Raw genomic sequence first — 13,351 nt, forward strand, 5'->3', positions numbered from 1 at the left:
TATCCTTAAACACAGCCTGAGCTCTCGCAGGCAGCTTTCTTGTCATTTCTTTAGGCAGTCATCAGGAATAGTTCTCCAGGTTTCCTGAAGAACATTCAAAACTCTTCTTTGGATGTTTTTGCCTTTTGTTCTGTTCTCTACATAATATACATAATATACATACAATATACAACTACATAATATATTTAATGTAAGTTATACTGCATTATTAATATAGATATTAAAAAAAATCCTCCTGTCTCTTTCAAACAATGCTGTCCAAAATATCCCTGTTGCAGGCTACACTGTCCCATTTAACAACCACTCACTTCTGAGTTTGATGGTCTTTGCGGCTTACAAAGGTTTGGCTTGATGTAACAACCCTTATTATTGGGATATAGCACCGCTAGGGGGTGTTGTCCTACTATTGTAGTAGTTGTAGACTCCTAGTGTGTGAGTGTAGTGGCAGCCATTACATGCTGCTCGTGTATCTGTCCAGGAGAGACCGTACCATTGTAATGTGCTGGCACCAGCGACTACCTAACCTCGCACGTGTATGTACGGACAGAGTAGAGCCGTGGAGACCTGGCTGGTATGGTCTTGTTGTATTAATGCCTAATAAAGATCTGTTGTTCTATTTAACTGACTGCCTACAAGTTGTCCGGCTAACCTCCACACCACCTAGACCTGCTTAAGGTCACGACCCTGTAGTTTGAGCGACAAAATCTCAACAAACCATCCCCTATGACAGTGGTTCCCAAACTTTTTTTTGTTTTCTTTGTTTTACAAGACAATCTTACATGACATCAATTTCTACAACAATGACAAATTGAGACAAAATACTGTTACTAATTGCAGTTTTTACATGCTTACATATAAACACGCAGTTACTGTCCCTCCATTTTTTCTTTTTCTTCATACCGCTCCCCCCTGCAATGGTCCCCCACTTTGGGAACCTCTGCCCAATGAGTGTTAGTATCTTGTCTCTCTGCACAAAATGAGCCGTGCATGTCATGGCGGAGGCTCTGCCGAACCAACTCACCGAACCCCTAGGGTTCGATCGAACCCAGGTTAAGAACCACTGCTCTAATGTCTGTGTCTCAATCTCGCGGCCCATGTCACCCCTACTTGCGGCTTGCTTAATGACGTGAAGAAATATTTAAAAAAATTATTCACAAAAATGATTTAATATGAAGGCAATAGGCAGAGTGTTACAGGCATCGCCCTAAAGAATGTAGCCTCATGGGTGGTGTAGTCCGTGCTGCAGGGAGAATGGACTGCCATACTGTTATGTGTCTGTGAGCGAGGGGTCGTCACCGAGCAGAAACGGGAGATGGAAGCATGTAAATATAATAATAACCACTGCCAAAAATCAAGTAATCAACTTTAATTTGATGCAGGGGGAAAATGCACAAAAATAAATTATTTTTCAAGAATAATTAAATAGATTCAACATCTTTCTTCAACAGAATTGCAGACAGATGGTATGTTCCCAAAGGAAAAAGTACTATAGCTTACTAGGGTATATTAGACTTAACAGTTGCTATATACAGTAATGGACTTCTATATATTTTACATCAGATTAAAACTTTGGGTGTAAGAGTCAGATAATTATTTATTAAAAGCTAGACATTTTAAATGAGAATAAGAAAGAAAAGTATGTCTTTGTGCCCCCTTTTCCCTGTTTATGCCCTATCGGCCCCCCTGGCTAAACTTTGCTAGATCCGCCCCTGCACAGTTACCAGCCGTCAGCTGCGTAGAAAAGGATCCTGGTCTAGGAAGTAATATTAAATAAATTCTAACAACAGCTTATCAAGCTTAAACGTGCTGCTGTTGTTCAGCCGCTGGTTTCCTCTTTCTGGTGAGAAGTGGGCCAAAAACAAAGAAGAGAGACGGACTCGAGACAGAAAAGCCGATCAGCTGATCATTAAGCAGTTTCACGATTGAAGTAGCAGCAGGAGAGAGAGAGAGAGAGAGAGGCAGTCGCTCCATATATCTGTTGTTAAGCTTAACGTGGGAATGCTTTACAGACATTCAGAGATGAACTTACACACTTGCTTTACTTCTCTCTGGGATAACTTCCTTGGAGATGAAATGCTGGTTTGCTAGCTAGGCTACAAATACACACAGCCGCTCTATCAAGTGATGCACACTGCTGCAACATGCTACGGTTATGAGCCGAGTTACGCTGTGTAGTTTTGTGAGGTGCTTTTTTGATATTTAATGGATCGATTACATTTTTTTATTTCTTGCCGATATCCGATCCAGTAATTTGGGTCAGTATCGGACCGATACCGATACGTAATATCGGATCGGTCCATCTCTAGTTGTAAGTAAGCTATTAAGACTCGGCTGTACACTTTTTCCGTGTTTTTCTCTGAACCAATAAGTTCAGTTGGAGCAGCCTTTCAACTCCTCTCTCACTAGCAAAGTTGACCCAGACAACAAAGTAAAGCTAGTTTTCAGCTACGAGCCCGACATGAACCCCACGCATTAGCCAGAGGTCCCTTTACTACGGTTTCGGATCAGCGGACCTGTTTTATATACGCCAGAATAGTTTTCTATACAAGATCACTGCAAAAAGTGCAGCCTTACCTAATGTCCACCCTACGGTTACTCATTTTATATTAAGATTTAAACATCTAGTTGGTATTGGTATGGCGAGTAACCTTCAGTAATAGTAATAAATCACACAGCAATAGTACAGTATAACCCTACATCTGGTCTTAAAACAGGAAGTTAGCATTTTCTCGTGCACAGGGTCTATACTCATCTCTCCATCGCTTGCAGTTAGTCCAAAATGCAGCTGCACGTCTTTTAACAGGTGTTAGAATGTATGAACACATCACTCCAGTTTTAGCAAATTTACACTGGCTCCCTGTAAAATATCTTATCGATTTTAAGATTCTCAGTTATTTAAACTAACTCCTCAATATGTATGATCCCAAAAGAGGGCTGAGATCATCTAACCCAGGGGTCAGCAACCTTGGGCACTCGTGCCACAGCTGGCACGCAAAGGGTTAACTGATGACACGACACACAGTGAATTAATCTGAGAAGGTGCATTAAAAATATATGGCCGGGCCACCGGTGCAAATTAGCTCGCATAGACACATTAGTTGTGCCGCTTCTTTGTGTCGAGGTCTAACAGACACAGGCAGAGATGGGCAGTAACATGTTGTAATCCTATTACATTTTTTCATGTAACGAGTAATGTAAGGGATTACTATTGCAAAAAAGTAATTAGATTACTGTTACTTTCCCACAAGCACGCTGCGTTACTGCGTTACTAAACCGTTGTGATTTTGTTTGTGAGAGTGCCTCATGACAATGACATAAGCGTGTGCGATGTCCGTGACAGCAACAGATCAACAATGGATAATATGGAGTGCATGAGAGAGTATGACGATGCAGCGTTTAACCCTTGTGCAGTCCCGGGCCTGGACGAAAAAAAAAAAAAAGGAAAGCTCAGGGAGTGGGGTCACGCGGACCCCCACCCCGCCCTCGTGGGCCGCAGTGCAGCTAGACCTTGTGCGGAGGCTCAGTGAGGGAGGGTGGGGGTCTTGTCGCGAAACGGGACGAAGGGCAAGGGCCCTAGAGTAGCAGGAGCAGCAGCAGCAGTGCTCGATGCGCCTAAGTTTCTTCCGCTGAAGGAGCTGCGGTTTCCCCGAGAAGTTTGCGATGCTGACACAGATGTTGATGCTGTTGAAGCTGCTACGCCTGAATCCCTCCTCGGCTCCCACGGCCTGGTGCGGGACATGTCCTTGTCGGTGGTGTGCGCTCCTGTCTGTCTTTCTGGCTGGCTATTTGTCCGCAACCCCGACACGCTTAGTAACTCGTATATTGCTACCTTTACCGATGTCGTGGTGGGGTATTTTGCTACCCCTGTCTCATCACCTCGGGGGTATTTGCCGACCCCTTAGTAGTTGCGATGGGGGGGTATTTCACCACCCCAACCCAAACTCGTAAGTTACGATGGCAAACCTTGGGATCTGGAGAGACCCCCAAGCGGCGCAGCAACAACTCTCAACTTCACACCATCATCGTCATCATCATCGTCGTCGTCGTTCTAGGACCTCCAGGACCTCGGACTCTCCGTTCCTCCTTGTCCTCCTTCCTCCTTCTCCTCGGTTTTCCTGCGCCTCACTGGCGAGCGCTTAGCCAGATGGGCCCCACGTTACGCGTAAACCGGGCTCCGCGAGGACTGCGGGCGCTCCATGCTCCGTGGGTACTCTGTGACCCCTAAGTAATTGCGATGGGGTATTTCACCACCCCAACCCACATTCGTAAGTTACGTTGCCCTGCAGTGAAATAGGACCCCCCTGACCTTACACACACAACACAGACATCACATGGGGATACAGGTCAGAGATCGGTAGCGTTACAGAAAAAAACACTGAAATATACAGTACAATGGGAAAGTACAAGAGGAAAAAAAAGAGACCTCTACTCATGCTGGGCTCCTAGGAGGACAGCATGAGAACAGGAAACAAAAAAACTCCTCTGCACAAAAAAAGCACATAAATGTCCACAACACAACATTATGGAACACGTGACAAGCCACAGAGTTTGGTGGGGGGTGAGGAGTAATCCGAAGCAAACACAGCAGCCATCCTGCCCAGCGCTACCATTCCAGCGTGGGCTCAGACCCGCCGTGTTCCCAGGAGGGAACAAGCGTCGAAGGCGTTTGGAAAGGGAGGGGGGATGAGTGTGTGCATATCAGTGTATATGTATGTGTGTGCGTGTCCAGAGTTCAGCTGAGACAGTGTCCTTCGCCCTGCTAGGCTAAGTAAACAGTCTTCCAGCCAACCCAGGTGGCCTTGCATGGAATAGGAAGGAGCAGTCTAAACACAGTCCGTATCAGGGTGTTTTTGTTCGGCTCCAGCCTTGCGACCGCAGCTGGTGCCGAGAGGGTATCCGCATGAAGTGATGGTGCTTTTTACTTTAGTGCAAACAGCTCTGCTTTGACATCTTACTGTGCGGCTTCCCTGCAGATCACTTGCTGTTAGCAAACTTTGTTTTTTTCTATGACATGAATGTAGTTAGACTTTGCAGACTCGCCACCTGCTTTCTCAGATCCTCAATAGCAGCGATGCTACTCTCATGTTTCTCCACTGGTTGACAAACATGTGCACCCGGGAACTGTAACTAAGTGCACTGCTTTGTGGTGCCAATGTGTTTTCTCATACGACTAGTTTTTGCTTGCTGTCGATCTTCCTCAGAGCCAATCATTAACAAGAGGTCTGAGAATTGGGGTGGGCTGCTCTTCTTTTGTTCAAGTTGCAGGGCGCTGAGTAGGGCGTTGTCCCAACATCCCCTGCAGAACTGTTTAAGGAGATGTTTGTCCACTTCTTCACATGCGACTCCCCCCTCTTCGTGGCTCTGTTTAATGCTAGCTGAAGCTGGTAAAGGTAAATGGATGATTTCTCACCTGGATCTTGAACGGTGTTCAGGAATTGAGCATAAAGCTCCTTCCCATCTTCTACAGTGCCAAAGGCTGAATCTAGAAGCTGCAAATAAGTCACAGGTGGTGACTCAGGCCATAAACTCTTAACTATATCAGCTGCTGGTGGGAGCAGGCTCTCATGGATCTTTCTGGATATTTGCAGGGGGACATGCTGGGGTCATTTTGGAGCAGGTTAATTTGTGTGTGCCACGTGTCATAATCAGTTTTGTTGTTAGGTCTGGGAACCTTACCGGAGAAGGAATGGAGTCTAACCTGGGACTGGATGTGTTTGACATCTTGCCTTCGTACGATATGCTCTACCACGACCTTCTGAATGTCAGGTGGGTTCAAGTCACTTAATGAAAGCGACGCTGCTCTCCTCCCATTGGTGAGGGGGACATGATCAGTGGCACCAATATCACTTGGTGTAACATCTGGATGTAAGGTGTGACACTGTTGCTCTTTAGGAGCGGGCGGAGATACGACAGTGGTCTCGACATACGTGGGAGAAGGTTCTTCAGTGGTAGGTCGCATGGCTTCAACATCCTCCCCAATCTGACACATCATCTCCTTCAACACCTCACCATAGTCTTTGCCACTCAGCTTAGCTAGCTCCTTGAGTTCAGCTAAGTAGGTCTTCGTAACATTACTCCCAAACTTGGTAGTATACATGCTACTGAGTGTTTTAATTTCATAGACAATGCTGTGGTTAGCTTGTGCTGTGTACGTGTATGGTAAGCGAGGTTCTAAACCTTCAATTCAATTCAATTCAATTTTATTTATATAGCGCCAAATAACAACAAATGTCGCCTCAAGGCCCTTCTAAGGCTGAACTGCTAGAATATTCAACGATCAGGTTTTGGTAGAAGTCGGACAGTGAATCAACAACAAAAAGGACTCTTCCAATTTTACCATACCGTTTGTTGTGGGATTTCTCTTTAGCGTATTGTCCTTTAATGTATTGTCTTGATGAAATGCTTTCATGTTATTTAGTTTAGTATGTCTGGTTCACACCTCATTCACGCTGGGAAACAGACGGTGAGAAACTGGTGAATGTCTCCCTGGAGACGGAAGCTCACACAGGAAGACTCGACCCCAGAGTGGGGGAGATTCACACAGGTGATAGAGAGTTTTCTGTATAGAGCCAAGGTGTGAACTGCAACTGTAAAAGCCTTTTGTTCTGTGACAGTGTTTAAAAGGGACCTGAACTGTTCATTGTCAGAGACAACTTTCAGTGCCCCCTGACTGACGTCTCTCCTCATGCATGGGAAATAAAGTGTTGGGTTTTAACTGCTCATCGTGTCTGCAGGCTTTGTTAATAAATTTCCACAACACGTTTCAGAAAGTCAATGACCTGTTCATCTTTTTTTAGATACCTGTGTTATCCCAGCGACAACAACTGCATTAGGTATTTTGACAGCAGACTTTTGTATGAAATCCATACTGGTCATTGCCTCAATATTGATGCTCAAACCAAATGGCTCCTGGCTGGCTCGCCACTTCTGTAACCAACTTTAGAGACTTAAAGGTGAATTACAGCACAATAAGAATTCACAATAAGAATTCTTTAAGAATTCAAGTTATGTTGACAACAGCCAACTTCAAAGGTCATTGTGAGTGTAATTGGAATGTATGTATGAGTGTGTGGGTGTGTATCTTCTTCAGGGTGAATTGTCCTCAACGTGGTTGGCTCACCATCTATCACGACCGGAATCTCGTCCTGGTCCTTGGACTTTTCCTGTCCCCTCCAAAAACCTGACTGTTGCTCTGTTTCACAAAGCCGAACACACATTGGTGTCAGAATTGCAGCAGCTCTCCAGATGAACGGTGAGTGGTTAGCCGACGTTGCTTCTCTCCTTCATCCAGCCACTCGACTGCAGACTTCCAGCAGGTACGTATGCTGGCTTTCCTTCCTCTCAATCCTGAGTTTTTCCTCTCTTTCTTCCCTGTGTTTCTCGGTTTGAGTAGCAGATGCCTCCACTCCTGTTGCTGAGATGAGAAAACCCAGGAGAACCATGCGCCTTCACCTCACTTCCTGCCTGACAGGGTCAATGCGGCTTGCATAGGCTCTGATTGGTCGCTGAGCTAGGTGCCCTCACGTGGGGTGACCTGAGAGGTGCATTCAATGGTCATAGGAAATATGACAGTTTGTTGATGTGAACAGTTAAAATAAAGAGAATAAATACTCACTCTTCTTTATCAGTAGTGTAAATGTGTTGTTTTTTTTATCTGGGCTACACATACCTTTGACTTACTAATGGAAACTGCTTGTTAAATGAAGGCTGAGATGATTCCTTAATGACTTTGTTCACTGGAATGAAAAAAAAGGGATATTTGATAACTCAGAAGTGAAAAGTTTCTACTGTGCTGAACAAGTATTTTGCTTATGTGCAACTCTTGTACACCCACTTTTTATGCTTGCTTTTTATGTTAATATTTTATTGTCTTTGAATGCAGAACAACAGTGTTATGGTGTATAGAACTGATTCAGAATTGATTTTCTTTTCATTAAAATGGTTTTGTATAACACACACTTCTGTCCATCAAAACAATAAAGGTTTGCACCCTTATTTTTATCCATTTCAGGCCAGAGACAGTTTTTATTCCACATGACATGTGTTCCATAAATTTGGTACTGTTAACAATAACTTTTATATCAAGCTGAATAGATCTGTAATTTATTACTTTGGTTTGATTTTTTTTTTTCTTTACAGGAAAAGATGGATAAGCTTGGGGTTAGTCCTTTCCACAAAGTTTGCTTTGTTAAAGCTGTTTTCTGCTTACAGTATGTGAATATCAAATAAAGTCTTATGAATCAAATTATGCCAGTCTTTCATCACATGTATCACTTGTTTTTTGGAGTGGTTCTTTTTGTTTATTTTTTAATTTTGTTATCCCACATGGAAAGTTCCAAAACTCCAGATTTTAGACACTTTAGACCTAAAACATAATGTATATTTATTAGGGAAAAAACATTTATTTCTCCATGTGACATTGAGAACATTGAGCTTAACAAGTAAGGTCCAGTTATTTGTTTTAACAAACATTTCAGGCACATCCTCATCTGTCTGTATTAAGAGTGGCCTTTGGCGTCATATTTCAGTTGCTGCATTCGTTAATTGATTTTGTAACACCAAGACTTTAATATTTGAGACTGCTGTTAAGCAGGTCAAAACTGAAATTTCATGCTCATCTGAGGCTACAGATATACAAAACCCGATTTACTTCACACCAGATTATTTCTTATATGTAGGAAAAGGTAAGTTCATTAAATTAAACTTAAAGGCTCTTTGGCTCATGTCTTCATCTGGATGGTACAGCATAACCAGGTTAAGACAAATGTGTCATCTCTAAAAATATATTTGTGAGTGTTTTTAAGTGTTTTTAATTATTTGTTTTAATTTTATTAAAACAAATAATAATCACTGTGGACTGGTAAACATGTGGACTGGTAAACATTTATCATTTATCATTTATCAATATATATTTGTATCTGTAGTCAAAACTGTGAAGAAGTGGACTAACGCAGCAAAGCAGGAACTGCAGGACTGTTTTGACTGCACTGATTGGACTGTTTTTGGAGCTGCATCTGATAACCTGGATGAGCTCACGGACACTGTGACATCATACATCAGTTTTTGTGAAGATGTGTGTGTGCCAACAAAGACCTTTTGCACATACAACAACAATAAACCATGGTTCACTCCTAAACTCCAACATCTTCGTAAGACCAAGGAGGACGCCTACAGAAGTGGTGACAGGGCCCTGTACAAGCAAGCCAGGAACACACTGACCAAGGAGATCAAAGCAGCTAAAAGGATCTACTCCCAGAAGCTGGAAGAACGTCTCTCAGCCAACGACCCTGCGTCAGTATGGAGGGGCCTGCAGGAAATCACCAGCTACAGACGCCCCCCACCCACTGTTGAAGCAAACAAAGACCTGGCCAACGAGTTAAACACATTCTACTGCAGGTTTGAGACGGACAGACTCCCACACCTCACCCTCCCCTCCCCAGAGACATTGCTTCAGACATTGACCCCAACACACCTTCCACCTCTCCCCCCTTCACCCTCCCCAATCCAGTCTCAACGACCACCTCCACCCTCCCCAATCCAGACTCAACGACCACCACCACTCTCCCCAATCCAGACTCAACGACCACCACCACCCTCCCCATTCCAGACTCAACGACCTCCATCACACCTCTCACCCCCCTTTCCTCCTCCCTGAAACTCAGAATACACACTGAGGATGTGAGCCGACTATTTCAGAAACAGAAGCCCAGGAAAGCCCCCGGACCAGACGGTGTCTCACCCTCCTGCCTCAAAACCTGTGCTGAACAGCTGGCTCCCATCTTTACTCGCATCTTCAACAGATCCCTGGAGCTGTGTGAAGTTCCCTCCTGCTTCAAACGCTTCACCATCATCCCTGTTCCCAAGAAACCCACCATCACAGGACTGAATGACTCCAGACCTGTCGCCTTGACGTCTGTGGTCATGAAACCCTTCGAACGACTGGTGCTAGCCCATCTGAAGGATATTACAGGCCACCAGCTGGACACTCTGCAGTTTGCCTAGGTCGGTGGATGATACAGTGAACATGCTGCATTACATCTTGCAACACCTCGAACGCCCGGGAACTTATGCCAGGGTCCTGTTTGTGGACTTTAGTTCGGCTTTTAACACCATCGTGCCTGAACTTCTCTCTTCCAAACTCTCCCAGCTCAGCATGTCACCAGCTACCTGTCAGTGGATCACCAGCTTCCTGACAGATAGAAAGCAACAAGTGAGGCTGGGGGAGATCACCTCTGAAGCTTGGTCCCTCAGTATTGGTGTCCCTCAAGGATGTGTCCTCTCACCACTACTGTTCTCCCTCTACACTAATGACTGCACCTCCAAGAACTTGGCTGTTAAACTCCTAAAGTTTGCAGATGACACCACCGTCATTGGCCTCATTCAGGATGGTGATGAGTCTGCATACCGGCAGGAAGTTGAGCGGCTGGTACTCTGGTGCAGTCAGCACAATCTGGAGCTGAACACTCTTAAAACTGTAAAGATGACAGCGGACTTCAGGAGACATCCCTCAACTCTGCCCCCCCTCACCATATCAAACAGCCCTGTGTCGACTGTGAAGATCTTCAAGTACCTGGGTACCACCATCTCCCAGGACTTGAAGTGGGAGACCAACATCAACTCCATCCTCAAAAAGACCCAGCAGAGGATGTACATGTACATTCTGTAGTATTCATTCCACCTCATTTCATTTCTGTATTTTATGTATATAAGTTTAGATTAGTTATTTATAGTTGGTTTACACAGCTTTGTGTATGTATGTGTATGTATGTGTAATGTATATATAGAAACGTGTGTGTGTGTGAGTGATTTACATTGCTGTGCTTGAGAGCCACCTTCTACCGGAACCAAATTCCTTGTATGTGTCTGCACATATACTTGGCCAATAAACACGATTCTGATTCTGATTCTGATCTGAATAGTGTTGGAATAAAGTGTGAAAATTGTGAAGGATTAAAATATTCCAGGAGCTCAAATTACTTCACCAAAATACGTTTCAATCATATTTTATCAAGACAAATTGCACAGGTTTATTGAATATGAATAACTTGTGTTAATTCAACTCAATTGTTTAAGCTTGTGCCAAAGCAAAACATCTGTGTGCAACCAATGTCCACTATTAACGGTTGGCGCTGCTTTGGAAGCAGAAACTGTTGGTTTGAAAGCCTTTAGTGTCTCCTTGTGGCGGGACTCTTATACTGCACTGTAAGAGGTCGAGCAGTGTCAGCCGTATGCTAGAAAGTGATACATTAAAATTTCTGGGGTCACCATGAAGAGCTTACTTCCTTTCTTGGTCAGTGTGTAAAATGTGGCACTTAATGGATTGAAAAGAAAAATGATGGCACCCTTGTAGTTCACACAAGTGGTGATGATTCAGGGTTTTAATTTTTAAGGTTTGAATTTTGAGCCATCATACATTTTAAAACAGGAAATTATACTATTTAACATATGTTAAGACAAAGCTAATATAGCTGCTCATATATAGCTCCTTATAATTTGAAGAGCCACCTACACCAATGAGTAGACTTCCCAGAATGGAAACAGCACTCTTTGAGTGGTTTGAGAAAACAGTCAAGTTGTTAAGAATATGACTGAGAAGAATCCGCCTGTGTACAGCAGCAGGCTGCCTTCCTAGAATTTGGATATCCTCCGTGCGCTCGTCTCTGCATTATGTGCATTACCTCTCTTGGAACGTTAAAACCACAGCAGCTTTTTATACTTTTTTTCATTCACTATCAGCTTACACGTAAAGTCTACTCTGAAGAAGATTATTCAAAACATGCAACACAGTCACCAATCCCAGCAAATTCACCCCTAAGTCCGACTGTACAATACAGAAAATAAAAGAGCTACATCTCAGACTCTACAGGCTTCAGTTAGCATGTTAAATGTGAAAGTTCAGTTAGAAAAAGACTGAACAAAAATGGCCCGAGTTGAGCAATTAACCAAAGTGACAAACATTGCTCTAAATAATACTCCCCTAATCCAAGTAGTCACCCAAACCTGGACGTGGATTTAGAGGCCTGAGGGCCATCTTACACATTTATTCAGAATAAAACAAGTTTAAATTAAAATTAAACAAATCAAAATCTTATGGACGTATCCCTTTTACATGTTGGTAAAATGTTTAGGATGACATGGAGATATAACACTCGTGCACCCTGAAAATTATCAAGGTCTAAATATGTATCAAAAGGACTCACTGAACATCAGTGGATTTCTATGGGGCTTAACGTACATAAATCAGCCACTGTGACCACTGCGGCAGAGCAGAATGAATGATACTGATGGGGACTGTGAGGGTTTGTAGTTAAATTCCTGCTCTTACAGGATCAGTGAGTGTCTGTTTAAAGATTATTAACATACTTTTACATCACTAGGGAACAGCAGCATTTCTGCACAGGAGAGAACCACCTGCCTTAATCTACCATGATGCTCTGTGTTGTGTTGTCATGGCAATATGAAGTCAAATAAATACAAATGTAGAAAAATGCACATTTGAAGGAGGACAAGAAGACAGCCAACTGGAAGAGCTTTTGAAGCAGGAAAACTTTTCTGGACTTCTCCTAATTTAACTGGAAATTTTGCTAATACAAGTCAAGGAGGAAACAAGGAGGCAGGTTGGATTATATTTGAGGACAGGACGCATGAAGGAGAAGCATGAGGAAAAAAACAGCAGAGCGATGGTGCAGAGCTAATCGTGGATCAAGTCAAGGAAGCAAGCATCAAAACTGTGAGTAAACATAACACACAAAGAGTTACAAATTACTGTGCTGATTAAGGAAACATTAAATTGGGTTAGTTTGGGGTCTGGAGCTTAAGGTTTGTGGGTTCAGTTGGTCTCAAAATTGAGGAAAGACAAAAAATGTTTCTCTTGAAAGGTTGTTGGAGGATTCTTACTGCAAGAAATATCTGGGTCTGCATCTGTTTTTATTAAAAAAAAAACAAGTTGAATTTTATTTAGTCACATTGGAAAGGGAAAATTGGAGGATCAGGACAATAATGTGGCCAAATTTACTGTTTCCTTAATCAGAACAATAATTTTGATCTGAACTAGAAATGTTGAAATGGGTTATTTTCTTTCTTCTCTACTGATCACTGTGTTACATGTTGAGTAACGGAAATGCAGTTTTTTACCATCAAGGCCTCATGAGCCTATACTGGTGTTTTTAAGAGTTATGTTTGACTTTATGACTTTCTGTGTCGTTTCTGGGATGCTTAGGACTCATATTGCACTGCTGGAAATAGTTTATTTTGATGCATATGCTGCTTTTTTGCAAATTTGCACTTTATTTGCGTTTTTCCTGCAGTGTATAAAAAATTGGTGTATTTCAAAAGTAAAACTATGAAGACA

The sequence above is a fragment of the Neolamprologus multifasciatus genome, chromosome 10 (assembly GCF_963576455.1).
Source record: "Neolamprologus multifasciatus chromosome 10, fNeoMul1.2, whole genome shotgun sequence".
Taxonomy (NCBI): domain Eukaryota; kingdom Metazoa; phylum Chordata; class Actinopteri; order Cichliformes; family Cichlidae; genus Neolamprologus; species Neolamprologus multifasciatus.